The following is an 11870-nucleotide window of genomic DNA, read 5'->3' as shown; positions in this document are numbered from 1 at the left end:
ATGTTGAGCGCGCTCGGGTTCATCACGTCGATTGACAGGATGTTTCGCCTAGTGTTTATCCTGCCATCCTTGATCTCGTTCGGCACGGTGTTTTCTAGATACACGGAGAGTGCTTGCCTGTTGAGGACGCGCAGGTCGTCAGTAGCGTTCTGTGGCATAAACAGGATGAAGTGAGGCCATCGTTGAGGCGCTGTTTTCACGGTGTTCGTGCTGGACGCTGAAGACGAGCTGAGAATTCTTCGTTTGGCCTTGCGGTACTGGACAAGTCGAAAGCTGTCTTCCGAGGACTGGTCACCTGATGCAAATTACAGCTCTGTGTCCTCGCTATCACTCGACGTATTTCCTCGCTTCCTCGAACCGATGTCCGCGGGTGAACGGGAACCGGGAGGGTCCTCGCGGTATACAGGGTCCTCGGGGTATACAGGTATACAGGCAACAGAACAGCTTAGTACAGGCTTCGTAAAAACCTTAGGACCGCGACTAAGCATACATTTCACATTTCCAAGCAGAGAGCACTGGCCTATACATGAAGGAGGCTTCCACAGACAGAGCGCTACTCGCCGCGCCAGACTGCCCTCAATAGGAGGCGCTACACATGCTTTCCTCTTGTTCAGAACACACCACGAACGCGTGCAGACCTCTTCTGGATGAATGCTAGAAGCGGCCAATTTCGCAGCTATCCAAACTTAAACTTCGCTCTCAAATGAGGCGATATATTGGAGCCGCGACAAATTGGAACCGAAGTAGAGCTACCGGCGCTTCCAGTCTATGATAAAATTGGATTTATGTTTCTTCATTGTATCCTTCACAGTATAGACGAGGAAAAGCGATCTGGCACAGCTGGTTCTTTTAGGAAGTACTCCTACACAGTGGTTGACGAGTGGAACCGCATGTCGAACGGTACACTGCCAGTGAACTGTGGTGTAGCAGCGATTTACTCCGGCACTGGGTACAAATTATAAACCCGGACGCAAAGACCGATTTGCCCCGTACACTGACTCTTACTTGCCATTGTTTGCCCTAGTTGTGCCAGATAACAATTATGTGCCCTTACTGGCGGCATACTTTTTGCGGCATCAGGTACATCATGTGAAACAAATTTTTAAGTCGACGGCGTTATGGCGCATGGATGACCACGACTGGTCGCTCCTTTCACGATATGCACTGCATCTCAATCCTAGACTTTCCAGTATTTAATGCGAACGTCGAAGGGGTGTTCTCTATGTTCTGTGTCGTGAACAAGAAGGAACATGCCACACTTTCGGATGCAAACATTGAGAGCTATGATCGTATATGGTAATACAAAGTAACAATATTACGATTTGCAAAATTACAAGTTGTAACCAGCGGCAATGTTTCATGTACCAGTTGTACAATAATGCTTTTTTTTATTATTCACAGTGAGTTCTTGTATTAGAGAACCGTTACATAGAAGAAATGATAAAACCAGAAAATCTCCATTTCTGAGGGTTGCAATCCCGTCTTAAATTAATACACACGGAAAAACTCCGCATTCATTTTAAAAAGTAAGCTCCCAAACACGCCCTCCGAATTTGCCGGAAAATAAACTACGGAAACACATAACGCTAAACATAGGATAAGCTAACGGGAGTGCGGATCCTAAAGAACACGACATGTTCTTTTACAGCTGTACCCGAAAGCAACAAGCCGGCTAGAAGCGAAAGAAAACGTGGCTTTAAGCATTCCTTGTGAAATATTGTGCGAATGGCAAAATGACGTCCGGAGACGCTGCGTATAATAGGAAAGCCAAACAGTGGTTCACAATGTAAACGATATAGAACAATTCTATCCACATATGACGCAACAAAACATATAGAGATGTTCAAAGCGTTCCACTTTATCTTATTTATACCTTGATACATGCCAGCAGTGACCCTGTGGCATCTTGTTTGTGTTCTCTGCGCTCGTCGTCTCAAAGATCCTCACTGCAATACCCGGATGCACATTTCTGAGATTCCCCCCATCCTCCTTTTTTTTTTTTCGAAGGCAAGCGTCGCCACGGCGAGTGGAAGCGAGATCTTGACTTGCACGCCCATCTTCCCAGCTGTCCCTTAAAGTCTCGCACGGCGCGCGCCGTAGTGACGCGAAAACAATGACACGACCGGAGCCGCCACGATGCGGCGCCACTGATGCAGCAGCCATGCACGCAAGGAACGGCGCCAGCGGCAACGCACCCTGCAATAATAAACGGGCGCCTGCGCTCGAATGCTTGGCGAAGCCGACTACACTCGTAAATATGCGCGAAAGTTAAGCGGAGAGGCTCCTTCGGCTTCCTCAGCGCACAGCAGCTGCTCGGGGAGCGCATAACGAACACAACCAGAACTTCACCACGGCCGCGGAACAAAGCAAAAGAGGCCAAACGGCAGACGAGAGGAAACGGGGTAAGCGTCAGCCCGACGGCGTGCACTCACCAAATTCGTGGCAGGTTTAAACTTTCGCGGCTGATATTGTTGCCGGCGGTCAATTCTGGCTTTGGCATTGCCAGCGATGGGGCTCTTTGTGTCTCCGTCGTGGTGGCTGTCTACCCGCGTCGCTTCTGCATTTACTTGGCTTGACTGCTTATTTCTCATTTCTATGAATATTTCTTTTCGCTAGTGAACGCCCTTGTTTCGCCAGACGCCCGCACATCTGGGCCACAGGGCTTCCGCCAGCGAAGTACCCTGGCGCGGGGAAAGCGCTCTGAGCAGTGGAAGGCACAAAAAACCAAATTCGGTCAAATAATGCGCCGAAGCGAAAATCGCTGTCACGATGGAAACCGAATCATCCAACTTCATGCGCTTTTCTGCTTGCTCCCTTCCTCCCTTTGCAGTATACCGTTTGCACTTCCGACGTCATTGTTGCTGACGTGAACGCGAGACATCGAGGCGTCTGCGAAGTATCAGAGCTGCGACTGTGTGCCTTGCTTCCTTCTTCTCTCCATGTCGGCTATTACGATTCGCGAAGAACATACGCTAGATTCACACAGAAAGGCGAGCGTTCCAGTAATTTCAGCGGAGCCACTGATTGGCAAGTTCCTCCCCCCAGTTCACAATGGTCCTGTCCAAAGAGATCAACCACACAACCATTAGGATCAAGCATAAGTATAAAAATACATTTGCCTCCAATCCATGTTGCGAAGGTGCTTGAACAGCTAAGCAGTAAACGAAAACTAGAACGCTTACTAATTGCGAAGTAGCTTGAAATTATTCACATGGTGACATTCACATGCACTTTACCTAATTATTGGCCTAAGACGTTTCAACGGCCCTCGACATCGCTTTTGCCACTACTTGGTGCACATACAATGAGTGGACCAGAGAGAAGAGTAATGGAGAAAAGCACTTATTCAACACTTTCGCCGCGCCTCGTATGCACGCTGCTCTTCAGGAGTCTTCACTGTACGTGGTCTTCTCATAGTGCTGTCGCAGCAGAAATAAGTTGCTAGGCGGTTTCTTGTTTTACACCCGGAGGTCTAGTTACGTCACTTCGTATGCTACAGTTGCCGCTTCCAGGCAACTGCAACATATCCAACCGTATTCTTTACCAGCAAACGCTTGGGGCAAACTATGCGCGCAGGCGAGCTTTCTGGTTCTTTTTCACAGCGAATCTGTATACCTCTACCGTCCAACGAAATTGTCGCGTCATTGTGGTAAGCAAAAAACTAGCCATACGCGGGCCGATCCCGGAGATAGGGCAATGTCCGGCCAACCCACGGCGAAAGTGCAGTTCGCCATTAAGGGGCCCACATACACAGCTACGCTGGTCATCCTTCTTCATAGAGTGGAAGGGCACTGAGTTTTTTTTTCTCTTCCCCCGAAGGGCTGCCGCGGATGCGCGGAGGCGAGCGCCGTCTGCTGGCGCCGCAAGGAACCCAGCGGCGCGCGCCTCCCGAGTTTCGTCGTCAGACACGACAGACCCATACTGGTGGAGGTAGAGCTGTATACAGCTTTCGCTGTAAAAATAAAAAGGACTACGCTGTCCCTTTGAATATTCTGGTACGTGATCTAAATCTGGTTAGCGTTCTTAGCAATGTCTTGTCACTGCGATGATTAAACATGCATATTCAGGGGCCATTGTGCAGACAGGCTGGTATCCACAGGAGTGATCGACATGCTGACATCAGTACGTCGATATATTTAACAGAATGAAATAAATGGCACACGTACGACAAAGCTCCGTTACTAACGTTCCGGCCAAGGCACGGCCTTCGTCAGAAGCACGGCTTGGTTGGCGCTTTACTCGGGCGAAAGCCTTGTCACGGCGGAAACGTTAGAAGTTTATTCGTACATGTGCAATTTATTTCCTTGTGCAGCAAACAAAAAAACAATCTGAATCCAAAGTATGTTAGTTTCCAACGTTATTTGCCATATATATATATATATATATATATATATATATATATATATATATATATATATATATATATGGCAAATAACGTCGGAAACTGGAAATATATATATTCGGACGCCTTTGCCCCTAGGTGGATTCGAACCCAGGGAATCCCGAAGAGGACACTGCACAGGGAGACGAAGCCACGCGTAGTTCGCGCGGCGCGCCTAGCGGTGCGTAACGTCACGGAGAGGGTTCGCCACTTGTGTATAAAAGGACGCGCGCGGTAGCTTGTCTACATTGCGTGTTGCGAACAAAAATTGGGGAGCCCGTAACATTTCCGAGGGCTACTGCGAAAGTGCTAAACAGACAACATTGGGAGACTACATAGGGTACCTTGGGAAACTATATTAAGAAACAAAAATGAATCATAATAGTTTCCCAATGTAGTCCCACACTGTGTTCCCTTTAGTGCTTTCGCAGTACCCCCGGATGTGTTGCGGGCTCCCCAGTCTTTATTCTATTGCATAATGTCCTATCTATGTTAAAGAAAAGAAACCCCACGAAGCATTCCCATCACCAAACTCCCTGAACCCATATTTGGAGCTTTGTTTTGGTACTTCTCCGTTATTTGTCATTTCCCTACTTCCACCAATCTTCCCATCGCCTCTTACTAATCTCTATTGCGGGCATGTTTACTTTCCCCTGCTCTCGTGCTGAACGCAAGTCCTTCACGGAGGCCAGAGGTGCCTAAATCGACCGCTGTGCAGATATCGTCACATTCTAATAAAACAAGGCTCAACAAGAAGCTTCGCAGACGTATACACGCGCTCAACAAGCAAGTGACACGAGAATGCGGAACTATGCAGGGAGAACTGGATGAAGATGTGTGAGGACCTGCAAGGCACACTGTCTACGAAGAAGACTTGCAAGCTGTTGCGGCACCTCATAGATCCGTTAAAAAGCAAGAGCGCATGCGCTCGAGACCTCACAAGAACGATCAACAGTTACGACGAGGACGGGGAGAAGCTCATTCGTGAACTTACAAGTAAATACCTCAAGACCGAGAAGAGCGGTAACCCGACTCACGAGTATGAAGGCGATAGCAACGTCGAGATGGACGAAGCCTTCACCGAACTGGAGCTGGTTGCGGCCATCGATGAAAGTAATCAAGGCAGCGCACCGGGAATCGACGGCGTTACATACAAGATGCTAAAAATATGCGCGACAAAAGCCGAGCTGAACTGCTAAACCTCGTCAACGCGTCCTCGGAGAAGGGTTCGTTACCAAAATAATGGAAAGAAGTGGAGGTGCATTTCATTCTCAAGCCGGGGAAACCACCCCACGTCGACAATCTACGCCCCATCTCCCTCACGTCGTGTGTAGGGAAGGTGTTCAAGAGACTACAGAGACATTTGGACGTCACTGATCAGATGCCACCGACCATGTGCGGAATCCGGAGGCACCTGAGCACGCAAGACGTCTTGGTGCAAATACACGAGCTGGTTATCAAGCAAGCGAAGACCCCTACGCCAAGAGCTATCCTGGCGCTCGCTAGATCTCAAGGGGGACTTCGATAACGCCACACACGAAAGTATTCTCCGTAACCTGCACCAAACGGGATGCGGAAAGCGAACATTCAAATATGTGCAGGATTTCTTAAGCAATAGAACGGCAAGGATCAAAATTGGAGAGGAGAAGTCGAAACCGATAGCCCTGGGAGACAGAGGCACCCCGCAAGGATCGGTTCTTTCGCCGCTTCTCTTCAACCTGGCACTCCTCCATCTCCCGACTTTGCTTCAAGACATAGAGGGCATAGATCACGTTCTCTATGCAGACGATATCACTGTGTGGACGTCGAGGGCAGGGTCGGAGAGTTGGATGGAGGAGACCCTTCAGAGAGTGGCAAAGGCCGTGCGCGAGTTCGCTAAATCGTGCGGCCTCAGTTGCTCGCCACAGAAGTCAGAGTTACTCGTCATCAAGCCAAGAAGAAAGAAAGGAGGCCAAGAGAACGTACGCATCACCATCGACGGGACGACCATATCACCAACCACGCAAGCACGTATCCTGGGTGTCATCTTCCAGAACAATGGCAAGGCGGGGGCGTCGATCGACAAAATCACAGTTTCAACGGAACAAATTTCGAACATGATCAGAAGAGTCACAAACAGACAAAGGGGATTGAAGGAGGACGATGTACTGACGCTCGTCCAGGCCTTCTTGACGTCGCGCATCGTTTACGTGGCGCCGTACCTCAAGTTACTGAAGAAAGACAGGGACCAGTTGAACGTCATTATACAAAAGGTAACCAAGATGGCGCTGGGCATTCCGAAGCATTCTTCGACCGACAAGCTACTCGGCATGGCCAAGCACAACGTCGTCGAAGAGTTAATAGAAGCTAATCTGTCTAATCAGAGTTCGACTCAGTCAGACGTCGGCGGGACGTCGCGTTCTTGCTAAGTTGGGCTAGCAAGAGGCAGAGCGGAAGGAAACGGGGCCGTTACCCAGGTTGTGGGCGCATAAAATCCACAGTAAGCCACTGCCACTGCCAGACATGAGGTCGGGTCGTAACGACGGCCGCAGAGCGGCTCGTATAGCGGCCTTGACGGAGACTTTGGGTCAAATAGTAGAAGAGGAAGAGGGGGTCACTCTCTTCACAGACGCTTCGTTACCCAAGTTTTCATCGAAAGCAACGCTGGCAGTTACGACGCGGGATGTGCCCGTAACCTGCGCCTCCATCAAGACGTCTTTTCCGGAGGTGGCAGAAGAGGCCGTGATAGTGCTAGCACTCGCGCAGCCCAAGGTGGGAAGAATTGTCACCGGCTCGCAAAAGGCGTATAACAACTACAGAAAGGGGTGGGTGTCTCTTGCGGCACTAGATATTCTTTAAGGTAAACGCGACGTACCTGAAAGTTGGGTTAATATGGACACCGGCTCACTCTGGGCTGGAGGGCAACGAACTTGCCCACCAGTTCGCCCGAGAGATGGAACACCGGGTTGAGGAAGGTGAGCCACAGTCCATAATTAGTTACAGAGACATTACGAACCATTATAAGACGGAGAGGCGCCGTTACCCCGATCCTCACAAATTGCTTAGCAGAGAACAGCAAGCGATCTACAGGCAAATACAGGCAGGATCCTTCCCGCACCCTTACCTTCAAAACAAGATGTACCCGGAAAAGTACGAGGAGGATTGTAACTTCTGCAAAACTCACTTAGGCACGCTCCAACACGTCATTGGAGTATGCGATTTCATCAAGGCAATCCCCCCACCTCTTAACTGCCCCGCTACCCTACCCCATCCCTCATCCACCCTTACCGAGCGATGGGAGACCTTGCTAACCAGCACCACCCTGGAAGACCAGCTCGTCCTGGAGGGCTATTCTGTAAGAGTCCACCTAGTGGACTGTCCATTTCGGCCTTTGCTGATTGGATGTAGATGTGCAAGCGAGGAGGAGACGAGTGGCCCCAGCCAATCAGCGGCGGTTGAAATGGACAGTCCACTAGGTGGACTCTTACAGAATACACCCCCTGATCTCCAGGGGCCAGGCGGCTAGGTAGGCATATGGGTCCCGTGAAGAGGGAACCACTTCCATCAACGGCGTCTAAGAAGATGTCGAGCTCGGCTCAATAAAGTTGTTTCTCTCTCTCTCTCTCAAGTGGGGGAGCCAAAACGTAAATATATCTTAAACCATATCGGTTGGTGTCAGGACCTCTTCCTTTGAAGCAACCCTTCCCATCCAACGCAAATGGTATTTGCTAGGTAAATCTCTCTCAAAAGCTGCAGACAATCGTCGCCTATTCCTTTCCCTTCCAGAATATCCTATAGAATGTTGCGGTCTACGTTGTCACTCGCTCCTGTAATGTCTAAAAATGCTACTGTTAGATACGGGACCTATTCCTGAGCCGCCTTCGAGTTTACCGGACCACTTCGAATCGCCGTCACACCTAATTAAGAAGCGTAGAAGCACATCTACCACGTTCCCGAGGCGCCGCACGCCCAGACAAGTGGGCGTCCCCCACCTCGTGCGCCGCATGTGGAGCTATTGTCCCACTGCTTGACTCTTCCTGAAAATGAAACGGGAGCCTGGCACGGTTCCAGGTAACCTAGGTCCCGAGCAAAGATGGTTTGCGGCTCTGAAAGGTCGCTCGAGCAAAAACCGCCTCCCCCCGCTGAGCGCTCGGAAACCCGGAGGAAACGACGACTGTACCGTGAAGCCCTCGGAACCCCCAGCCGCCTATTGTGACGGCGCTTGCAAGCCGCGAGGCAACGACGGCTATAATGCACGGTGAAGCCCTAGGTGCAACCCCCCCCCCCCCATCCGGCTTTGTGACGGCAGTTGCAGACCAGGAAGGCAATACCTTAGACAAGTAATCCCTCGGACAAGTGAAGCCCATGGAGGGACCCTCTGAGCCGAATGTGAAATACACTCGCACGGGCGCCTACCATTCGCCGAAAATGACGACACCTGAGCGGGCTCGACGATTGGCCGAACAGGACGTGACCTCGAGACACCGAAGGGGTTAAAAGCCAGAGACCGGGAGCAGCAAGGAGGCATTCCTTCTTTCATTTCTTTCGGGCTTCTTACCACGGGCCGCAGCGTCCGAGTTGCTGCCGGCCAGCAATGACTTTATCACTGTTAATTTCTTTGTATCTTTACTGTAAATAATGTAAATAAACCTCCAGTTTTCATCTCAAAGTCCTCCTCAACCTCGGCCCACCCCCACACTCCACGGCAAGGTCCAATATCTGGGGGACAGCAATTCGCATTGTCCTCGAGATCCAACATTACATATAACTGTCTCCTTTGTACTCTGGATATTTCAATACACTGAGTAAGGACAAATAAGTTATCATCCAAACGCCTGCCTATTCTGAAGCCATTCTGAAGTTCACCCAAAGTGCCATTATTATCTACCCAGGCTTGCAGCTTTAATTTGATTGCCTGCATTGCTAACATGTATATTACCGACGTAATGGTCAACGGTCCATACGGGTGAATTGCCCCCCCTTACCTGTATAAATTAAATTTACTCTACTTTTTCGCCAACTGTCTAGAATTCATCTATATTTTCAACTTCTACTGCTTTCAACAGAGCTTCCTTACTTTCTAGATCTAGTTCCTTAATCAGCTTAACGGGACCCTCGTCTAGCCCGGTGGCTGTGTGCTTAACAATTTTCTCTTCGGCTTTCTTCCAGTTGAAATTTGTCAGCACCAGCTCCTTTTCGATCTGGTCCTCTTTCGTGCTCTTTTTTCCTTCATATACAACCTCGTCAATGCCTTGGAAGGATTTGGCTGTCATTTTTCGGATGTAATTAAATGCCGCGTCCCCTTTCAGTTTGTTTACATCTTCGTTTTGCATATGTTGTTGCACTGTCCCAGACTTCCTGCCTGATAAGTTTGTGTGGTTCCAAAATATTGCACGTGCGGCCTTCTTTTTTTCTACTGTATTTCTGACAAGCAACGTTCACTTTTGTCTTTTTGCTAGAACCAGTATTTTAACCATAGATTTTTTTCTTCCGGTCTATTTCGCATTTTCTGGCTACTTCGTCCTGCGCCAACTGCATTTTTCTTTTGCCTTCCTGTGCTCTCGCGATGGTTTTTATCGTTCGGCGATCGCTTCTCGCATCTCCCTGTTACACCAGCTTTCCGACTTTTTTCCTTTCCAACCAGCATGTTGCTTCTCCTTCCGTATTTCTGTCGTAATTACTCCTAGAAGCTCGCTATATATTCCCCCTCTTGGCCATTTCCCAAGTTCCTCCTCGACCCTTGTGGCTATATTGGTCATTTGTTCAGTGTTCAAATTTGGACGGGTCATTTTTTGTTCTTTTCTCACTGTCCCAACAACATATCCCATTTTCAAAACGCGTCTATGGTCACTCGATATGTTGCTACACACTTCCTCGTCAATGACCATTTCTCTGAAATTGTCATAAATTACTTCTGTTATCGTACATTGATCAATGGTCGATTACTGGTTTCCCACTTCCTGTGTGGTCTGCCCATCACATTCAGGCCCTGTATTCACGATAACGAGGATATGGTGCCCACAAAGATCTAGCGTTGACTTCCCGTTGTCGGTATAGCCATCTAGATCCTGTATGTGGGCATTTATGTCATCTAATAGGGTCATTTCCGCATAATAACCTAAACCCTTAATATCAGCACTTAGGCATTCCACTAACTTTTGATTGTTCTCTGTGCAATTATTTGCGGTCCACAAATACCTTACGCCCAGCCAAGTTTCCTTTCCACTCATTGTGCGTGATAACCAAAGATGCTGTTCACATTTTGAATTTACGTTTTTCCATTTGGCTCCCTGATGGATGACCATTCCGACTACCCGTCCCTTTCTTTCCGATTTAGTTATGTTGCACCCTTCTCAAACATAGTTCTCAATCACTGGCGGCTCTTCCGAGTCTCTGAGGTGCATTTCTGCCACCGCGTACACCCCTATTTGTTATCTATTTAACTGGTTTTGAATCTTCCCTTTCTACTGCCACCCTGCATGTTTACCTAGCATATTGCATGGCGAGCTCTCTTGTTTTTCTCCTTTTTCTGTTTTTGACGGTGATTATATCCTACGGCTTCAGCACGCATCACCTGTGCCTGCACGCCATCTACTTCTTCGCTTGAAATGGCATCAACTTACAAACTGCGCTAAGCGGCGCAGAAAGGCCAGGACGTCGGCGGGCGAATCTCGATTTCGTCTCGCGAGAGAGACGCCAGCGTGAAGGACAACGCCTTCGCACGTTCGCGGCGCCCGCTGGGAACCTTGCCGCTCGCGTTCCTGAAGCTGAGCGCGTCCCAACTCAACTCGCTGCGCAAGACACTACGGAGCCGCACCGAGATTCTCCGCCGAAGTGACTCGGCAGCAGGACGCCGCGCGCCATGCAAAAGTGCAACAGCTTCTGTGAAGACAAGATTCACTTTCGTGTTCTGCCGATTCCTATGAAAGAGCGATCAACCATATCTTTCTTTTTAATGCGTAATCACCTTAGGGCCACACACACACACACATACACACGCTATATATATATATATATATATATATATATATGGTGTCCCAGGTAATTCGGACGACGATTTTGAAAAAAGCTGTGCGTTCTGCAGAACAGAAATCAGGTGGATGTTCTTAGCGTTTATTTAAACTTGTAGTACCATTTCTTTCTCGTCTTTCTTTGAGTAATTAGCGGATATATATTAATTAAATTTAACATATAGCTTGAAATAAACGTTCAGGCGTCAATGAGAAAGTTGTGCAGCTTCACAAATATTGCCCAACCCAGGTACTTGCACCGAGATAGACTTAGCGTGGCCGCTTTTACTCGGGAAAAACGAAAAGCCGCGAAGTTTAAAAATACAACGTTACAGCGCGCTGTGTGCGCCCGAATGCGCCGCGATTACTGTGCTCTCGTGAGTGATTTGTAAAAACATCGCCAACACCGCGCCTTCCCTTCACTTACGAGAAAGGGCTTGAACCTTTGCTCGGCTGTGTCATTACCGGCAGCGGCTGGCGACGGCGCTCCGAAAAAGCGC

At 49.0% G+C, this 11870-nt stretch overlaps 1 protein-coding gene across 3 annotated transcripts in view; it reads left to right on the top strand.

Moving 5' to 3' along the window:
- Positions 1-2185: 2185 nt before the first annotated feature.
- Positions 2186-11870, top strand: part of LOC126531852 (uncharacterized) — a 58991-nt gene continuing 49306 nt past the window's right edge. For all 3 annotated transcript variants that reach the window (XM_050179591.3, XM_055071566.2, XM_055071565.2), the window contains exon 1: positions 2186-2402. The gene's annotated coding sequence lies outside the window, so the exon portion shown is untranslated. The remainder of the gene's footprint in view (positions 2403-11870) is intronic.

The sequence above is a fragment of the Dermacentor andersoni genome, chromosome 5 (assembly GCF_023375885.2).
Source record: "Dermacentor andersoni chromosome 5, qqDerAnde1_hic_scaffold, whole genome shotgun sequence".
NCBI classification, from domain to species: Eukaryota; Metazoa; Arthropoda; class Arachnida; order Ixodida; family Ixodidae; genus Dermacentor; species Dermacentor andersoni.
Note: the sequence above shows the minus strand (reverse complement) of the source record. Positions and strands in the feature narration are given on the sequence as shown.